At 35.4% G+C, this 19,024-nt stretch overlaps 1 long non-coding RNA gene and 1 pseudogene across 1 annotated transcript in view; both read left to right on the top strand.

Annotated features, from left to right (window-relative positions):
• LOC135214021 (serine/arginine-rich splicing factor 6-like) overlaps positions 1-13,689 on the top strand; it is a 36,070-nt pseudogene extending 22,381 nt beyond the window's left edge.
• LOC135213815 (uncharacterized) overlaps positions 1-19,024 on the top strand; it is a 196,001-nt gene that overhangs the window by 154,719 nt on the left and 22,258 nt on the right. The gene's annotated exons all lie outside the window — the stretch shown is intronic.

Genomic DNA, 19,024 nt, shown 5'->3' with positions numbered 1-19,024 from the left:
TCTAGTCTTATAACCTAGGAAATAATTCTTATTAATTTAAATGGCCTGTTTAACAGAGGTGGCTGCATGGCATGAAATATTGTTTTAATTGTAATCCCTAAAATTTATATCCATTTTCTTTTACAGGTAATTAGTTAATATGAAAATGGCACGCGTGTACGTTGGTGGGTTGCACTACAACTGTCGTGAGAGGGATCTTGAGCGTTTTTTCAAAAGATATGGAAGGTTAAGAGATTGCTTGCTAAAAAATGGATATGGCTTTGTTGTAAGTTCTACTTATATTTTACTGTTTTATTTGTTTTTGGTGGTAATATTTTCACGAAGTTTAAAGAGTAATTAGGCTTATAATTACCCTGATTTTAATTTCAGTATATGTAAAAAAAAAAAATAATTATCCTGATCTTCAGTATAGAAATGTTTTGTGGATTGCAGGAGTTTGAGGATGAGCGAGATGCTGATGATGCAGTCTATGAAATGAATGGACGTGAGCTGCTTGGCGAAAGGTAGGTTAATACTGGGACGTGTTTCAAAAATAAAAATTTCACACGTCATCAATTTGTTTGTAATGGATGAATATTCTCTCTTGTTGAAATTGTGCATTTCAGATGTCTGTAAATTTCCTTCATATATATATAGATGATAGTGTAAGATTGATCACATTAACTACTTTGTGTGGTAGTAAAAACTGGCAAGGTCATGATTTTGTTGTATCATTGTTTTAGATTTCTGACCATAAATTTTTTATCATAACTAGTTCATAAACATTATACAATAATTTTTCTATATCCTTTTTGCAGGGTCACCGTAGAACATGCCAGGGGTTTACCGAGGAGAGGTGGATATTCAGGTTATGGTGGCCGCGACCGTGAACGTGATAGACGTCCAGCTTGGCTTGAGAGGTGAGAATTGTCCATCATCAGAAGTTTTTGAAAGGGAGTAACTAAAGAAAACTTGCCTCTTGAAAGGTAGTCATTGGGAATAGTACCTTCATTTTTGAAGAGTAGAGAAGACTTGCCCCCACTGAAGTAGAGTCGTTAAGAGAAAACTCCTACTAAAAGAAATTTGTCTCCTGTTTCATACAAGTTTTAGTTTCTCCTGTTATGTATACATTAACCAGTACTTGTGGGGCAGTTACAGGCTTTACAGGCAAACTTATCATTTGCATATTATTTAATGGTAGTTTGTTGTAAAGCCATTACATTTCAAGCATGCACAATTGTTTACTTTTCATACTTGAATGTTAGTTCTTTCATGCTTGGCACAATCTTTGAAAATATAAAAAAAAAAAAAAAAAAGTGAAAACTTAATATTCATGTATAGTTAAGTAGATTACTTTCCATGTTTTAAGGGTATATATATTTAATTTTTTCTTTTGTTAGGTTTGCAAATGCTGTAAAGGTCTTAGTTCATTCAGCTTTTGGAGTATATATAAATTGTCTTGATTTTTTGCCCTTTTGTATTTTCCCTACAAGTAAATCCTACTTTTGTGGTTGTGTGCATTGATGTTCAATCTTTTCAGTAAATTCCTTCCATAAAAGCCTTTGTATGGTTCTTGTTTATGCCTGGTTTTGTATCTTTTGTGAATTTCTTCTTGGTTTGTCCTTGATTTTTGCTAATAGGAATTTGCTTTTTAGAATTTGTATCAGGTTAATTCTTTTTAATCTGGCTGCTCTATCAAATGAGACTTCTGTGACTGACTTGAAGGATTCATTAGTAAATTGTGGCCAAGGATACACAAAGTCGTGTGTACAAGTTTTTTTATTCTTCTTGAAAACTCTCCAAACCATGAATTTACACACGTGGTAATTGTTGATGGGGTGGCATAGGGACTCCTTACTAGAGGTTTGCAGTTTTGAATAGGTGGCAGTGTTTAAAAACTTGAAACATTTTCAAGAGTTTTCATGGTCCATCCAGAAAAACGAGTAAAATGCTACAATGACTTGTCAACAGTCACTTAGCATTGTTTCAAATATCCCTCTTAAAATTTTATTCTTATTGTACCACCAACTAGTCTGTGCTATCCCTTTCTGAGGTATTACAAGTTAATATTATATTGGAGATAAAATGTGCAAGTTATACATAGGTGTAATTATGTAAATAAAAAATTGAATCATAACTTTTATTAGTAATTTGTTTCGGTGTGATACTTTTTGAAGCATGGATTAACGTAAAGCTCGAAGCATGGATTAACGTAAAGCCATTTTTGTTATTCACTTTAAAAATCTTTGTTAAAATCAAGAGTGCTTGCTCTTGACCAAATATTTCATCTAGAAAATCTTGCCAAAAAAAATCAACATCAGTCTAGCATTCTGTAGAAAATTACTTGTTCCATCCAAAAGTTTCAGACCAATTTTTTTTACGAACTGAACCTTCAAATCTGCTTCCTCCTCTGCCATTTGAAATTATCTAAGGTGTGTTTGCTTATAACTGTGATATAAAAAGCATCACTATATTAATTAACTACGGTCACCATCAGAACTATTGATAGCTCAGGCCTACAAATATCATGGTTTTTTTATATAGTTACAGAAGCTCTTAGCCCTTGTCCTAAGGTTATCCTGTAAGATGGAAATAGTGTTGCTCTTTATCGCTAGACGTAGAAAAAAAAGTCTTATCTATCTTGAACTGCCTAACTGGAACCAAATTTGAACTGAAGAGATCAGTCCCAAATCCCAAACGACAGAGGAGATCAGTTTTGTGTAGTGAAACAGTTAATCTTATAACCAACCTTGATTCGGTTTTTTCATTGTTAGTGTTCTGATGATTTAAAAGTCAATATTTTAGATATATTTTGTTTAGAAATTCTCACCTAAGATTACTTGGATCAGCAATGATCTATTTAAATCCCATTTGCTAAGTGGTATATCATAACTTATTCTTCTCTGGAAAAACTCTGATTTCAACTTGCTTTTGATTGAAAGGCTTCTGGCAAGTTGATACCTGTAATTCGGATGTGACTTCTGTTCTAGCTTGTGTGAACGAACATAAGTGGTCTGGTGAAATTACTTGATAATGCCAGTTACCCCTTTTCCCTTTTCAAGTCAAGGAGGGTGTACCGTAGTTCAAAGTACATAGCCATGCTCAAAAGTGATGTTTCATCATGCATAGGGTTTCGTTCGATGTTGTCTTAAATGTCGACTATCATGCTTCATGTTTATCACCTCTTTGAATGTGAAAGCACATTTATCTTGTGAAACCCAAAATATGTTTCATAAGAGTGATATCTAATACTATATCAAACATGAAAGAAAATGTTGCATACCATATAGCCAAATTGCAGGGGAAAAATGAGAATATAGATATATACCGTATATTTCGGCGTATAAGTCGACCCTTTAGCCCAAAAAAATCATGCCAAAATAAGGGGGTCGACTTATCTAACGGTAACAAAAAGTGAATCTTTATTATTTTGGCATATCGGTACAGGAATCCAGGCTTTACAGTTGGCTAATAACAATGACAGCCTTGTTGAGGTAACTATGTATGTAAATACCAGTATTAAAAACATTTCACACTGTAATACGACAACAATATTACATTAGAACATCCATTACCTTAAATAAAATGAAAAAAATCAAAGTAACTTGAAGAAACCCCAATCGAACAGCAAGTGTAAACATTGCGTAGCCATTTGTAGTACAGTAATTGAGAAGGATGCGTTCACTCTGACAGTTTTGTATTTACCGGGGTATTATTCAAAAACATTTATGGTATGAAATCTTTATTTATCACTTTAAATAAAATAAAAAAAATTTGTATTTAATAGTAAATATGTATTTAAAATCCTTCATCGTCATTTGAATTAAACAATTCATCAAACAAATTATCATTCATGGTTTCATCATAAGGATCCCAGTTTGAATCTGGTGAATCAACTGCAGGTTCGTTTTCCCTCAAATGAGCCTGTTTATGCCATAGAAGAACCAATGGTCAAGGAATATTCCAACATAATAATAAAATACCGGCACGTCGTTTTAACAACTTAATCAAAACATTAACTTGAGTGGCAGTTTGTACATACATATAAACGTAAGCTGTTATGCAGCGTTAGTTAGCGCTTTGTTTGTTTACATTACACTCGAGTAACGTATCTTCCGTTTCGTCATTTCTAATCATATTTGCCGGTATTCATCTTTTATATATTACACAGATTTGTTAATATACCGAGTATATTACCTGTATTTCTTATGGTAAGTAGAGCAACATATGTACCGTAATAACATTCAGGTTATTTTATATGATACGTTTTACCCTGCTGCTCACATTTTATAGGTCGACTAATATACCCGATATTAGTTAAAATCATAAAAATTTACTCAGAATTGGGGGGTCGACTTATCTTCCGGTCGACTTATACGCCGAAATATACGGTATATATTTTTTAATCCTGCATTGATGCATTAGACAAAAAGTCTCAAACGCATGTTCAGATGTTTTAAGAAAAAAAGTTTTTCATGTCATGATACTGCTCAATTGAGCCATAGGATCTTAGCCCTATTTGATTATTTTAGCACTCCGCCACTGAAAAAACCCCTAATTTGATTATTTTAGCCCCTCATTAAAAAAAATGAATAAATTATTGCTGTAGCTAAAATTCAGTATAAATGGGCGGGATTGGCTTTGTTGAGATGAAACCAAGATTTTGTGCCTTTGCTTAAGTGCATTGGTTTCCTTTACATGCTAACGAAGTTATCTACACATTCTCTCACTTGAGGTTACCTTAAGAATCAATGATAACCTAAATTAAGCTGTAGGACTTTGGAAATTACATGTTCAGGTTAAAAAAAAATCGCATACGCCATACATCACTACTAATGACTATTTAAGATTAATATTGTCATCTGTATATGATTTAGCCATCTTTTATTATTCAAGAGTTGGTAATCTATCCAAAATAAATGCTATGTGAACTAGGTTGCCTCAGAAGCATTAAATTTTGTTAGGGCCTAAAAATCATTGCAACATACGAGCAGTTTGAACATAGCCTAAAGCTCCAAAATTCAACAGTGCATACTTCTGTAGGAACTGTTGACCCTGTCAGGTTTACATACTATGATATACTGTACAGATAGTTATGATGATCACCTACAGTAACAAGTTATGTGCTGGCAGTTGAGTTTCATCTATGTTGCTGATTCACGATAACTTATTAGTCATTAGCAGTGTGAAGATTGTTTTCTCAGCTTCAGCTACAACAGCTTAAATTTAGCAGTTTGCTATTTCCTTGCCGATATTTTTGCCATAGTGAATAAAGGTATAATGTAAAAAAAAAAAAAAATGTCAGTCCTATTCTACTTAACATCATTTGTAACACAAGTAAGGCAATTTACTATTGTACAATGGCTGAAATTCTAGCAAAATGATGATGATGATACCTGATTTGGTTCGGTTGTTTGTAGTAAAATAACTTTTTATTCAGTTTATGGCTGTAGCATTTAAGCAACGATTATAACAATACTTTTATCATTCTCCTAGCGCCTCAGTGGCGTGGTTGGTATGGTAATAGCGTCCCACCTCGGTTGTCGTGGGTTTGATTCTCAGGCATTCCATTGAGGAGTGAAAGATGTTTATTTCTGGTGATAAAAGTTCACTCTCAACGTGGTTCGGAAGTCACGTAAAGCCGTTGGTCCCCGTTGCTGAATAACCACTGCTTCCATGCAACGTAAAAGCACCATACAAAAAAACAAATTATCATTCTCCTTTGCTTTTGTAACTTATTTGACTAGAAGGTAAACTGCCATGCAGACCATAGTAAAGGATTTGGCAAATGAAATTCTGCCTTTTCATTAGAGAATCATTACATTTTAGACTGACAATGTCTAAGGTATTGGGAACCAGTCTTAGGGCACTGTAAGATGGACTTTGGTGCCCGTAAACTTTTGAATTTCGGTTAGCGATAATTTTCGGTTACCGTTGAGCTTCCAGAATGGAACCCTGCCGGTAACCTGGGAGTGTGTGTAATAGGTTCTGAATTAAACCTATGTAAAAAAAAAAAAAAAATTATGACATCGGAAATGAAAAAAAAAAAAAAAAAAGTTAAGCACTACTTGGGGGAAAAAAAAGAAAAAAGCCAGGGGTCAAAGGTTAGGGTCAGTGGAGGTGGAGTGATGTGAAGGGGGTTGGCATTGACATTAGTGGCTCATCTTCCTCCTCTTTTTTGTCGGCATAATATCTGTTTTGGTCAGGTACTGAAAGGGTTAACAGAATCAATGAGAAATGAGGTGTATCTGTTTATAGTTTCAAAAAAACACTTCACCATTGTTACAGAAGAATTGGTCTTGTTTCTTGCTTTGAAATGAATTAAAGTTGCAGAATGAGTTGTTTTGATATGTGAAACAAATTGTTATGCATCCTATAGTCTAGTTCTTGTGGATTAAGTTGGGAAAATCTGCATGATTTCTAAACTTATATAAATGTTAATGATATTTTGCGCATATATGCTCATGAATGCCAAACTATGCCATAATTTTTCTTTTTTGTGAATGATGTATGTTGTAATTATGGCCAGTTTGTGTATAATATGCATCTAATATAATAAGACAACATGAATAGTTAGTTCTTTGAATCACAAAAGTTTTAAGTGTCGACTCATAAAAGTTTTAAGTGTTTTCAATGGCCATCTAGGTTAAGTTAAGATTTTGGTCCAAGGTAAATCGTTCAGCTCAAGGGAAAGTGAACTAAATATTAAAATTGAGGTTGGGGTCATGTCATCATGTCATGTTTACTTGATGTTCACTGCAAACATACCTGTTTCTTATCTGGAGAAAATTTAGTTTACAGTATTAATAATAAAATGTGAATGGCTAAAAGTTATTCAACATTAAATGACACTTAAAGCACCTTAGAGTGAATAGTCCTAGATGAATGGTTATCCAATTGCAATTATGTAGTTTATTAAGTGATACTCCTCTGGTGAGCAAATCAGACAGATTTATAGCGGTGAAGTCTCGTAGTTTTGCAAGGTTGATTTTGAGTACGTTTTGATTTCTGTCAAGAAATTTAGTCAGCTTCAGATATGGTTGTAGCACCTTTGGTTTATACATTTTATTTCCAACCACAAGTTGAAGGGAGTGGATGTTTGAAATATAGATATTTTTAATGTGGTTTGTAATTTGTTTTGGTGGTTTTTTTGTGAAGTCTGTTTCTGATGGCTGGAGCCATAAAAGCATTGTGACACTGCACTGCTTTGGCATGTTCAGTTGTTGGGTGATATCTTGCTGTCAAATTTGCACATTTGCATACCTTCCCAACTACATTTTCTGAATGCTGTATTACTATGGTTAGTTTCAGCTCTTTTGTAATTAGTTTTCTGAATTTGCTTTTACGTACTTTTAAATGTTTACATTTATTGGAGTAAGGTATGTGTAAATTTAACATGTTACCAGTGGTTTAAAAATAATAGGGTTTCCATTTTTGTATTCCATATTCATTTCATATTGTTAAAGACTATACATGGTGTATAGAAGTTTTTATAACTTTGTGGGGTACTGTTATTGGAGTATTTGTAGAGATGAAGTTTATTCAAAGGTAACCATTTATCACAGTTGGATTTTCTGAAATGCTTGTTGCATCCAATAAATCCCCTAAAGTGGGTTAGTGCTGTCAATGCACCTCATATGATGAACTGTAGGCATTATTAAAGTGGTTTGCAGTGTCCTTTTGGCCCCAAGCTGCACCCACTCAATTCTGCATCCTTTACTTCCTTTCTTCTAACTACTTCAATTCCCTCTTTTCAATGCCTGTAAGTGCTGAATGGGAGAAGTGCCCCAGTGCTTAACTCTATTGTCCAAATGTTCATGAGTTAGTTTATCAAAAGAAATTTCCTCTTGCCTGTGTTTTGTTGTATTTTTTCCCATGTTGTTGGGTTTCTATTTATTTCTTGGCTAATGAATTTTTATTTGATCCAGGTGATTAACTTTTGTATTTTCCAGAGGTTCTTATTTAATTGTAGTAGAGTTCAATTTATTAATTGGGTAGTAAGGTGACTGGGCTTCATACAGTGCCAATGTTAACACTTTGTAATTAAATAATTGTGAAAGTAATAAACCCTTTTTATCAATTTTAGGTAATTTTCTTTGAAATGCCTACATTAAGGCTTGATCATTCCTTGTAATTTCCTCCACAATGAAGCTTTGTGTTCTTAATTAAAGTTAAGCTCAAGTGCTTTTTAGAAGTCCTAGTGTTTTACATTCATTTACTTCTCAGTCATGTTTCTAATTTATGCACCGAGACTATATTTTTAAAAATGTAATCATTACCATTAATTGATGTCATCCTTTGTAGAAATGTTTTCTTTTTATTGTAAGGCTAAAGACCAAATATTTTTTGGTTCTCAGTTTTGAAAAATTTAACTTTTGGTAAAACATCGTTATTCACTTGTTAAAGAGCGAAGTGGAGTAAGCCAAGTGACCTTCACCGCAGGTACGGCCCACCAACAAGGACGCCTTATCGAGTCATCGTAGAAAACCTGTCGTCTCGCATAAGCTGGCAGGTGGGTCCCAATCACTGGTCTCTGCTCCCCCCACAACCTCCTTCCACAACCATCTATCGAGGGCTCGCGGTGGCGTCACACAAACTGTTTGGGGGACGAAGGTGGATTCGGTAGTTGTAGAGAAATTGGATTAATGCTGCATAATTTTGAAAAGTGGTAATGTAGTTCTTAACAGTTAAGTTTCAGGTCTCACAGCAGGGGGCAAAAGTAAAAGTTACGGTCGTTCAGAATTTACTTGGATGAGAAGCTCTCGTGCACGAGATTCCCCCTCTCCCTGCCTGGTTGCGTGTGGATCCCAAACTTAATAAAGAGTCGGGTCGAGACTTGTCGTGCTGTGGTGAGGTAAATCATCGCTCAGGTATTATTGGTCTAGCTTAGCTCTGCTCTGCTGTTTTATGGACTAATTTATTTTGGTAGCCTAACTTTGCAATTCTTTGAAATTGTGACTGGAGCTGTTTGATTGTACTGTATTGTACTGTTAGTAGTCCTGTAATATACTGTACTATGATGTCATTTTTTCATCATGAATTAGTGTACTTTTGAAAGTTACTGTTGATGTAGACTAAAGAAAAAAATTGGAATTTAGAAAAATCTTGGAACTTCAAGACTGATGATTGAAAATAGGTAGATATATTTGAATATTGCATAGGGTGTCGTTAATTGAATGTTGATTGCAGTGGCAGTAGATTGCCTCATAATTTTCATATAAGCCAGAGATGAGGCTAAAGTTAGAATATTTGAATCATCTTACCTTTTATTTTTGTGCTATTACAGTCTACAGCCTATACTGGGGAGCATAATGAGAAACCAAAAGCATTGGGCACAATTTTCCAAATTAGTTTTCTAACTAAGGACCATCGACTGGAGGTATTCTGGTGATTTAAAATATAAAACAAACGACCTGGTTGAAGGGTGGGTCTTATGCCGTGTACTGTCTGGGTTATGCAGTGTTAGGTAAGAATAATTTTTTATACTGTTCTACGAGTTTAGAAATATCGTGGTGTGCATCATCTTTTGCTGGTCATAATTTTTCAAGTGCTTATATCTTACCAGCATTCATAAGTTTTGAGAAAAATAATTTTTTAAAGTTTTAAATATTAATGCTATAGTTTATACTCAAACTTATATTTGCATGTTGAGTACAATATAATGTAAGTGCAGTGCGTTGTATTTATTTTGGTGGAAAAGAATTAAGCCAAATTATTCAGCCAAGTTGAAGTGCACATTCAAAGTTAGAGATACAGCTGTTGAGTCATTATTTATTTAGGGTGTAAGTTAGATTACAAAATTTAATAGTAAGGGTGCAGCATGTGAGTGGAAGTTAATTTATTATATTAAAATTTGCCAGATTTTCCAAGGAGAGTAAAGGCTTCCAGGTGTTTTCTGGAAAAAAACATCTTTGAAAGCATTTTATTGTGATAGAGAAGGTTGATGCTAAAAAAGAATGGTTAGCTAATATTACTTTAGTTTTTTGAACCTTCATTGTGAAAGGTAGTGAAATGTAGGAATGATTCAGTCATTATTGAGCTTGGAATAAATTACTGTGGAGTGATTGTGTTAACTATGCAAGCTTTCAGAGCGTAACTATAACTAATCTTGTCGTTGGTTTCTTAAGATTTTATGGAAATGGTGTGGTATACCAGGGTGAGTGGTATGCACTACAAGTGCAGTTTCTGATAATTTTAGTTTTCAAAATTTAATATCAGATTATTCCATGTGCAGAAGCCTTTGAATATGGAATTTGTGGACTTGGTGCACTTCAACAGTTAAAAGCAATTGTCTTGAGTACTGCTTTTAAATACAGGAATAATTTTGCACTGATATGTCAGAAAATGAAAATGAGGATATGCAGGGTAAATTGTGAGCATGTGTTGAATACCATTCATGAAAATCCTATCTTAGTAATGTTGATACTTTTTTTATTTAGAAAAAAAAAAAAAATGAAATAAAAGCCCATGAATGGTTTCAGTTAGATATTACTTGGATCAAATTTGCAGATATCAAGGAAACATTAAATACCCTTTCATATGTCAAGGAAAATTGATCTTAGGTTGTATATACATATTCATAAACTAATGCATTTACATGATTGGTGAAATTTGAAAGGAAATAACTTGTGGTAGATCATCACACAGGGATTGAGCTTAAAAATTTATTACTAGAACTAGTGTGGTGTGAGTAGGGGATGAGTAGGTTTATGAGTACTGTATGTGCAGAAATGCATCATCCTGCAGCAATCTATTTTAAACTGTGCGCCTATGTTTTAAGATGGCCCCCCCCACACCCGGTGAGTGAGAAGTAGAGGTGGACGGGAGAGGCCCGGGAGGTTACCCAAGAACACCCGGACGTACCCCTGCTGTCCCACAGTGTCCCAGGGGGCCAGCCCGTCCCACCCAGCTGGACCGAGGGCCTGTGACCAATATTCTGCGTAGCATGAGTTACGCCCACGTTAGGGTATAACTACTTGCTGTTGACTTCATACATAATGATTATATCATCAGTGGTTTGAGAAAGTCCCTTTCTTTGCTTTTCCTTCATTTCCTCCTTGGTTCTTTATTTGTTTTTATAAATATTTTTTTATCTTTTTGTATGAATGCTTGCTCTAGTTCCGTGTTGTAGCTGAAGAAACATCATCATTATTATCAATTGTCATCCTTCCCATTTGTCATTTTACATTTAGCTCTCCCATATAATTGCTAGGCACATTTGAATCCTGTTAGCTAGATTTCACTATTACAGTCATCTTAACCTGGGAATATGAAGAAGGTATTGGTATAAAGGAAGCATGTTGGTGATTGGGTTAGTCACAGATCTCACTCTTGAAACATGCAAAATAAAACATTTTTGTTGAATCTCCATTTCATACTTTTCATTTATTGTTTGGTAAGGGAGGGTGGGCATGGCAGTTCAACACTTGTGCATGACTGTCTGTTGACAGATTCAATGGAAATTAGCACATGAACATAAGAAAGGAAATGTTCACCAGATGTCTGTCAAAGATAGTTCAGCTAAACAAGAAAAATGAGATAGTTTCATTAAATAGAGACTGTGACCTGTCAAATTTTTTCACACAATTACAAGACTATTATCATAGGTTCCTCACGGTTAGGCATATTAATTTCAAGTCCTTGGTAGTCAGCTAATTAGTGTAAATGGTTCATTTGACTGAATATCATTGTATTACTACATCCATTAATCTTCACCTTTTCTCACTCTGCTGCAGGATCTTAAGGACTACATGCGCAAAGCAGGAGAAATCACATTTGCAGATGCTCACAAACATCGTCGATATGAAGGGTATGTATATTATGTGATATATTCCTCATGTTAATTAACCGGAATAGTTTGAAATAAATATTTCTCATGTCTTGCTGATCTAAATGTACTGTACCTACTATTACAGAGTGGTGGAATTTGCAACCCGGTCTGACATGAAACGCGCCATCAGAGAGCTAGATGACACAGAACTGAATGGTCGGAGGATTCGATTGATTGAAGATCGCCCATCACGTTCCAGGTCCAGGTCCCGCCGCCGGTCACGCTCACGTGGCAGATCATATTCTCGCTCAAGGTACAGTGATGATCATTGTTGTTGTTAGACTTCCTTTGAACTGATGCCTACATGAAATTTCAAGTAGTAGTTGGATGACTTGTGAGATAATGGAAGTGTACTTTTTAACAGATCCCGGTCACGTTCAAGGAGTAGATCTCGATCACGAGGCTCCCGTAGAACTCGTTCTCGGTCTCGTTCACGGTCAAGGAGCAGGTCCAGGGATTCAAGGTCTAGAAGTAGATCAAAATCAAGGTCAAAGTCAAAATCAAGATCAAGATCAAGGTCAAGATCGAAGTCAAGGTGTGTATTCTGGCAAGTCTCTTACCTTTCACTCTTCATTTCTTTTCATGTTAACAGTTCTTGTTAACAGATTTAACTCCCACCCCTAAAATTAATTGCTTTGGTAATTGGAAGAGTTAATTTCACTGCTTATGATAATTATGGTACTATTGGTGAAAGTTTTAATTATAATAAGATTAATAGGAAGGTTTTGGTAATAATTCTTTTCCATTTTTTCAGTGATGCCAAAAGATCAAGGTCAAGATCACATGACAGGGACAGGGATAGGGATAGGGATATAGTCGCTCGAGGTCAAGATCTCGTGAAGCATCTAAAGAACCAGAAGTTAAACCAAAAGAAGTAAATGACCGTCATAGTAGGTCTAGAAGTCGTTCAAGGTCTCGAAGTCCTTATGAGAAAGACGAAGATTCTCATATGCGTTCAAGGTCACCTTCGCCCCAGAGAGAAAGCCGTTCCCGTACCGGTTCTAGGTCTCCGTCACGTTCACGTTCACGTTCGCGAACACCACAGGAGAATGGACGCGAAGGAACTGAGGAAGACTGAACTGGGAAATTAACCTTTGAAGATCATTCATAAGAACATACCTGGGTGATTCGTTTTTTACAGTCTGCACAGTAGTCAAGTGAAGGTGGCAGATTATTAGTTTGATTACAGATTCAGTTTTGTTCTACATAATAGGGAATCTTGGAGGAACACTTTTTTTTCCTAAATAAACAACTTTAGATGTTAATTTCGCTAGTCGAGGATTGACATGGTAACGATATTTAACTGCAGTTGAACACTTGAAGGTTGTCCTTGTAAGCGTTTTCTAGGTGTAACTTGGTCAGTGCAGTTATTAATGGTCAGTGCAGTTATTAATGCGTCGGTAAATACATTTGCATAATGTTGCATACCCATTTGTGCATAGTGTCAAAGATTAGTTGCTACCATTCAGAACCTATTCCTCTTAAGATATTTTTTTTATACATATACTTTTTGTTTCGTGTTTGGATGAAAGTACAAAGTAACACCCTGCTTTAATGTTAAATTGTTGACAGAAATGAAACACTTGGTCATGGGATACAGTTGTGGGATCATGATTATATATTTGTATACTTTGTATCACACTGATGCCACAATTTCATCTTTAAGTTTGTATTACATGCTTTAGTTGTATGTGCTTTATATATCTATGAATATCATTTACTGTGTAGTTTGACCATTAAGTACCCCAGTAATTTACCCTAGTAAGTTTAAAAACTTATTTTTTTCTTCTAAGGGAATTAAAACCAAGGTTTCACTTTAAAATAGCAAATTAAAAAAGATTATGTATGCCATTATGTGGAAAAAATAAAGTTTAGCTGTATTGTATTTTTCATGCTACCACATTGTGTGTATACATTATGGTTGCTGGGCAACGCTTAAGGGAAAATAAATGTTCAAGACGAGATAACCCCCAAGTGGTAAAATTGATCGAGAATCTCTTGAAGTGAAAAATCAACTACAGAGTAATTTGGGAACAAATGGTTAGAATTATAGATAATGGTTAATCACTGGTAAAGGGATTGTAGATACGAGCTTGGAGAAAAGTCTATTAGCTTTGCATAACACTTAAATTGGAAAGGAGCTACCGCCAGATTACCTGGTAGTGGGATGACCAGTGAACTTCGAAAGATGTTTGCATTGTATCCTCAGACCTTTCTGTACCTACTTTAACATACACATATGTTCACCCATTTTCCTAGAAAGTTCATCAAAATGAGGACAAGTGACCATCCCTGTTTTGAGCGCATCAGTGGTGTGGTCGATATGGTGTTGGCATACCCGTATGTTGCCGCGAGTTCGATTCTCAGGCATTCCATAAATATTTGAGAGATGTATTTCTCATGATAGAAGTTCAATCTCGCCTTAGTTTGGAAGTCACGTAAAGCCGTTGGTCCCGTTACTGAATAACCACTGGTTCCATGCAACGCAAAAACACCATACAAACAAACCAAGTTAAGCACATTGAGACGAAATCCTTCAGTTCAAAATTACACCATGTTTGTCGAGTCTTGCTGTACTGCAAATAGAACTTGACATACAAGCGAGAGAATTTCCAATATTTCCTTTTAAAGAGGAAGCGAGGTGCTGAACTGCCTCGTCGAGTTTTTCTGAAGCCAAGCAATTTGCTGAGTGTGTCCTTGATATTTATCTGGAACCTCTTACAAAATTTGCATTTTCTTCCAGGGATGTTGAGAATAATCTTGACACGGTGGGTAAAGATCCTGATGGTTTTTTCAGTTTTCCCATTGTAGAAAAGATGTCTCCCAAGATGACTAGATTCTTTAGATTTTCATGTAGACGGTATTTTTGCGGATGAGCTCAAGCTCAATAATATTATGCCAGCGGATGAGCTCAAGCTCAATAATACTATGCCATTCCAAAGAATAACACATGTAGTAACTACATGTCAATATTCATTTACCCTGTGCTACCAAAGTAGCAGAAGGCATGATGTAAGCAAATTTCAAAAGTAGATAAGTAAACATAAAGTTAAGATGAAATTATATTAAGCCACTAATAAGTTAATGTTAGCTGAAGGTCAATATGCATATACAGGTAAGCAGTGACAGCTTTCTGTTGATGGGATTTTGAGTGAACCAAGCCAGATTATGTTTGGAGTTAGTGTAATTGGTCCACATATTTTTTAGTGTGAAGAAAACGAGATGTCCTCACCCTCGATCAGGACGTGGACCGGATCAGTGAATGGTGTAGTCGTTGGGGTAAAAGTTTTTACTGGTAAAACGAAAACATCTCGTGAAATTGTCAGTAAATTCTGCAAGAAATTTCAAATATTGCTCATGAGGCCGTTTGTAAGGGATAAAATTGGCGTAACCAGTTGTAGGGTCGTTTGTGCTGCTTTTTACGAAAGGCAAAAGTTAAGCATATTGGGGAAAGTACTATCATTGTCAAACGTCTGCATAACGAAGTACTGGCAGACGACCTAGGATAATTACTGAGATGGTCTAGAGGAGGTGACTGGAACTATCAATTATCTACTTTAGATGGAGGTTACGCCTATTGCTGAATAACCACTGGTTCCATTCAACGTAAAATCCATACAAACTCCCATAAGTTCTGTTTGAAGATTAAGTTAGATATGGCGGAGACAGCCAGGTAACTTAAGAATGGGAACAGTTGTGAAGTGCAAACAAGCGATAACCCATGGTCAAGTTGCAAAGTTCTCATGCAGGAACTATAAATAGTGCCCTCTATGGGGAATTCTATCAGCCACGAGGAAGCCATGCGGTTATATGATGGTGCTTCTAAGTAAATACATTTGCTATGTATTTAGATTTTTTTGCTTGAAGTCCCAATGTCTACCTCTTAAGTAAGGTTGGCATTGTGCGTATTAGGTATATAAGGAGACTCGCTTTTTATACTGCATTGAGAACACACCTACTTTCGCTTTCATAATTTATCAGGTTGCAGAGTAAACCCTTATGCCCTACTTCATTTGTATCTGTCTTGTGGCTGGGCGTTTTTTTTTTTTTTTTTTCTTTTTGTGAATTAAATTTTTTCTATATATGCTAACTGGCTGGATCGAGAAAAATATTACAAAGGAATGGCGATTATTTAGGTTTAGAGGTAATTCTCTGAGTTAGATCCATGTAGCTTCTCAGTGATTAAACCGTATCTGAGCAAGAAAATTTTGAATTTTGTTGGCTAATTTGAATGACGTGGGTACTGAAAATTTATAATTTCCTTATTAAAAAAAATAAGAATAAAACTACCACACCCGCTGTATGCTAACATCGAAATTTGCCACGATTATAGATGAAAAAAGAAAAAGAAAACAGGCTGTCGGGTGGACTAACCGATCAGTGTATTTTATACTGACTGGCAAAATGAAAATGCGTATACTGTATGGCTTACTAAATCATGGAGGAGAAAGGGATAATCGTGCGAGTCTGGTGAATCTACAATAAACCTAAAAATCACCTAGACTCAATGGTTGTTCTCTGAACTCTTCTGCATTATGGAAAGAGTGGGTTCTTTGTCGTGCTGATGGCGCCACCTGCTACTATGACATTCAGGGTCTCTGTAACACGGTTTTTTGGACTTTGCTCCTTGTCAAAGCATCGGATGTAGCTGAAAGTTGACATATGTATATTTTACAACCACACACAAATTTTGTCAGCATTATCAATAACCTTAACCCGATAGTTTTAATTTTTATAGAGTAAAAATGATCTACCCGACGCTATGGCCAATGATTACGAGCCAAGAGTCGAAAAACATTCATTACGTAAGCAAGGTAAACAAACACCTCTTGACTAAATGTTGCCCCGCCCATCCACCAGACAGAAATTCCATTTGCTCTGAAACCCAAAGACTTTATGAATGGCGGAACGATACATAGATGTGGGTGGTTTATCAGTGCTAGCGTAGTAATACTACTGTAGCAGTAGTGCCGCAACAGTATAGTAGTAATACTAATATACATGAATTAAACGTTTAGGCCAACTGCTGGGATCCTTGAGGATCATTTAGCACTTCTTACAACTACTCGAGAAATTAGTTTTTATAGCCAGAAGTTAAATTTTCTAATCCAACAATGCGCATGGTAGCCTTCAGTGTTATCCTGAATTATAACGAGGCGAAAGTGGGTGGAGCCTCATGAAGTCATCATTCTGACGATAATTATTGGTGAAGGTTAAAAGCCAATATACGGTACCGGCTATTTTTTTCAGTAAATAGGTAAATAGCCAATAAATAAAAATTGCTTGACATTGGATATAGCAGTTATCAAATCAAGCTTGTCTACTATGTTTTTGATAATTACCAACTATTCCCTACATCTTGTCAATCTGATTGTGACCTATAAAGTAGACTGTAATTTCTTTGGAAACTTATTTTGGGAGTTAGACTAATAATCGAAGTGTGTTTGTATTTATTAACATATTCTGTTGGTTTGTTCATTATGACAATTATCAGTGGAGAGGTTCCAGAGTTCATAAAGGTGTACTGCTTTGCTTGTATTTAAATTTGTATGTCATTGTTGCCAGAGGTTTAGCCTTCGTTACGTATAGCCAATCATCCATCGAGAAAGAGGGAAGAAATGCTGTCATAAGTTACGTAACGAGTGCGTTCGAAACCTTTTCTCTGAGTAAGTTGGCCCGTCTTCAAAAAAGGTCACTTTTACGTAATAAGTACCAAATTTATTCAACCTACACTCAAAATTTATGTGATGATATAATATGTATTCTGAATAAGCGTTATATTTATGAAATGCATAGATAAAAAGTTATTGCGAAAAAACCGTGTTACAGAGGCCCTGAATCTCATAGTAGGCTACATTGAAATAAACTTCCTTTGCCTACGAAATTAGATTAGAGATTTTAGTCTTGTGCTGAGGCGCAAGGGCCACAGTAATGACCAGTAGTACAGCGTTCTATCGTACACCTATTCGGAGAAGCTAAGGTCTTTTGCGAAAGTGGTAGGTTAAATAAAAAAAAAATATTGAATGACAGGATTTGTAAGGTTCAAATGTTTTAAAAATTTCAATAGAGCATAACTGACATATGTTTGAGCTTGCAATGTTTCTAATCAGCACCGGTTTTGCATATGAACGCAAGCTTAATATGTTGGCTAAACAATGAATGATGCATTACGGTACCTACTATTAGATTATGATGCTCAATTATTGTCGTTTATGAGAATGTGTTAGTTTAGCTTCTCAGTTCCACCAGATATATCAATTACGCAGACGTAATACGGTTTTGATTGCTCTGTAAGGTGTTATTGTTAATGAACATTGAACTGAATACTGTGTTGTACTTACGTATATAGAGTAAAATAACAGCATTATGTCAGTTATTAAAATAATAATTTGACAAATGCTACAAGCTATACTGTGTACGTGGTTTTTAAATTGAAATCGGTAAATTCTGGGAAAGAATGATATATGTATAAAATAGGTTTTCCTGAAAATATCAATTGTGGGAATAGTAGATAGCCCTATACACAAAGTAAACTTTCTTGTAACCTGCATTCTTAGGAGACAGACCCTGGTGGTATCAAAAGTGTTCACCAGTGGTTAGTGACTCCTAGTCCTAGTCTATACATATGCCGCAGGTTTACTAAAGTGAAAGTAAGCGCCTGGGGTTAATGTACTGTTAATAACAATAACTAGGTACTTTACGCTTCCTTAAAAGCCACAAAAACAGCTTTTATCTAGAGCATTTGTGATTATGTGTGACAGTCCATTTATACTCCTGTGAAAGTAAATAACATTGTCAGTATATGAAGGAGAAGTAATAAACCAAGAATTTGTCGTATACAAGCCCATCTACAGAGTAAGGTAAGCAATTCCCTTTTTCTTTCTTCTCTGTAATTTATCCTTATCACGAGGCACCAATGCACTTCTGAGACAAAAAATATATAGTTCTACTTTAGGTATGTAGTAAATTTGTTTACATTAAACCATTTTCGACTTTGAATGATAATTTTCTTAAGTTTTTATTGTATACCTTATGCGTTGAAATGATAATTTTCGTGCTTTAATGCTTTCGTTTCTTTAACTAATGACCCAAGCCTACCCAACCACACCTAACTTAACCTGTTACAGGTTACCAGAGCCATACCGAAATGTATGGTATTTGCTTGGAAACATTCCATGACCTTACCATGATTTGAATTAAAACTATTACTGGGAT

This window comes from Macrobrachium nipponense, chromosome 43 (assembly GCF_015104395.2).
Source record: "Macrobrachium nipponense isolate FS-2020 chromosome 43, ASM1510439v2, whole genome shotgun sequence".
Taxonomy (NCBI): Eukaryota; Metazoa; Arthropoda; class Malacostraca; order Decapoda; family Palaemonidae; genus Macrobrachium; species Macrobrachium nipponense.
The sequence above is the reverse complement of the archived record's forward strand: the minus strand, read 5'-3'. Positions and strand labels throughout refer to the sequence as shown.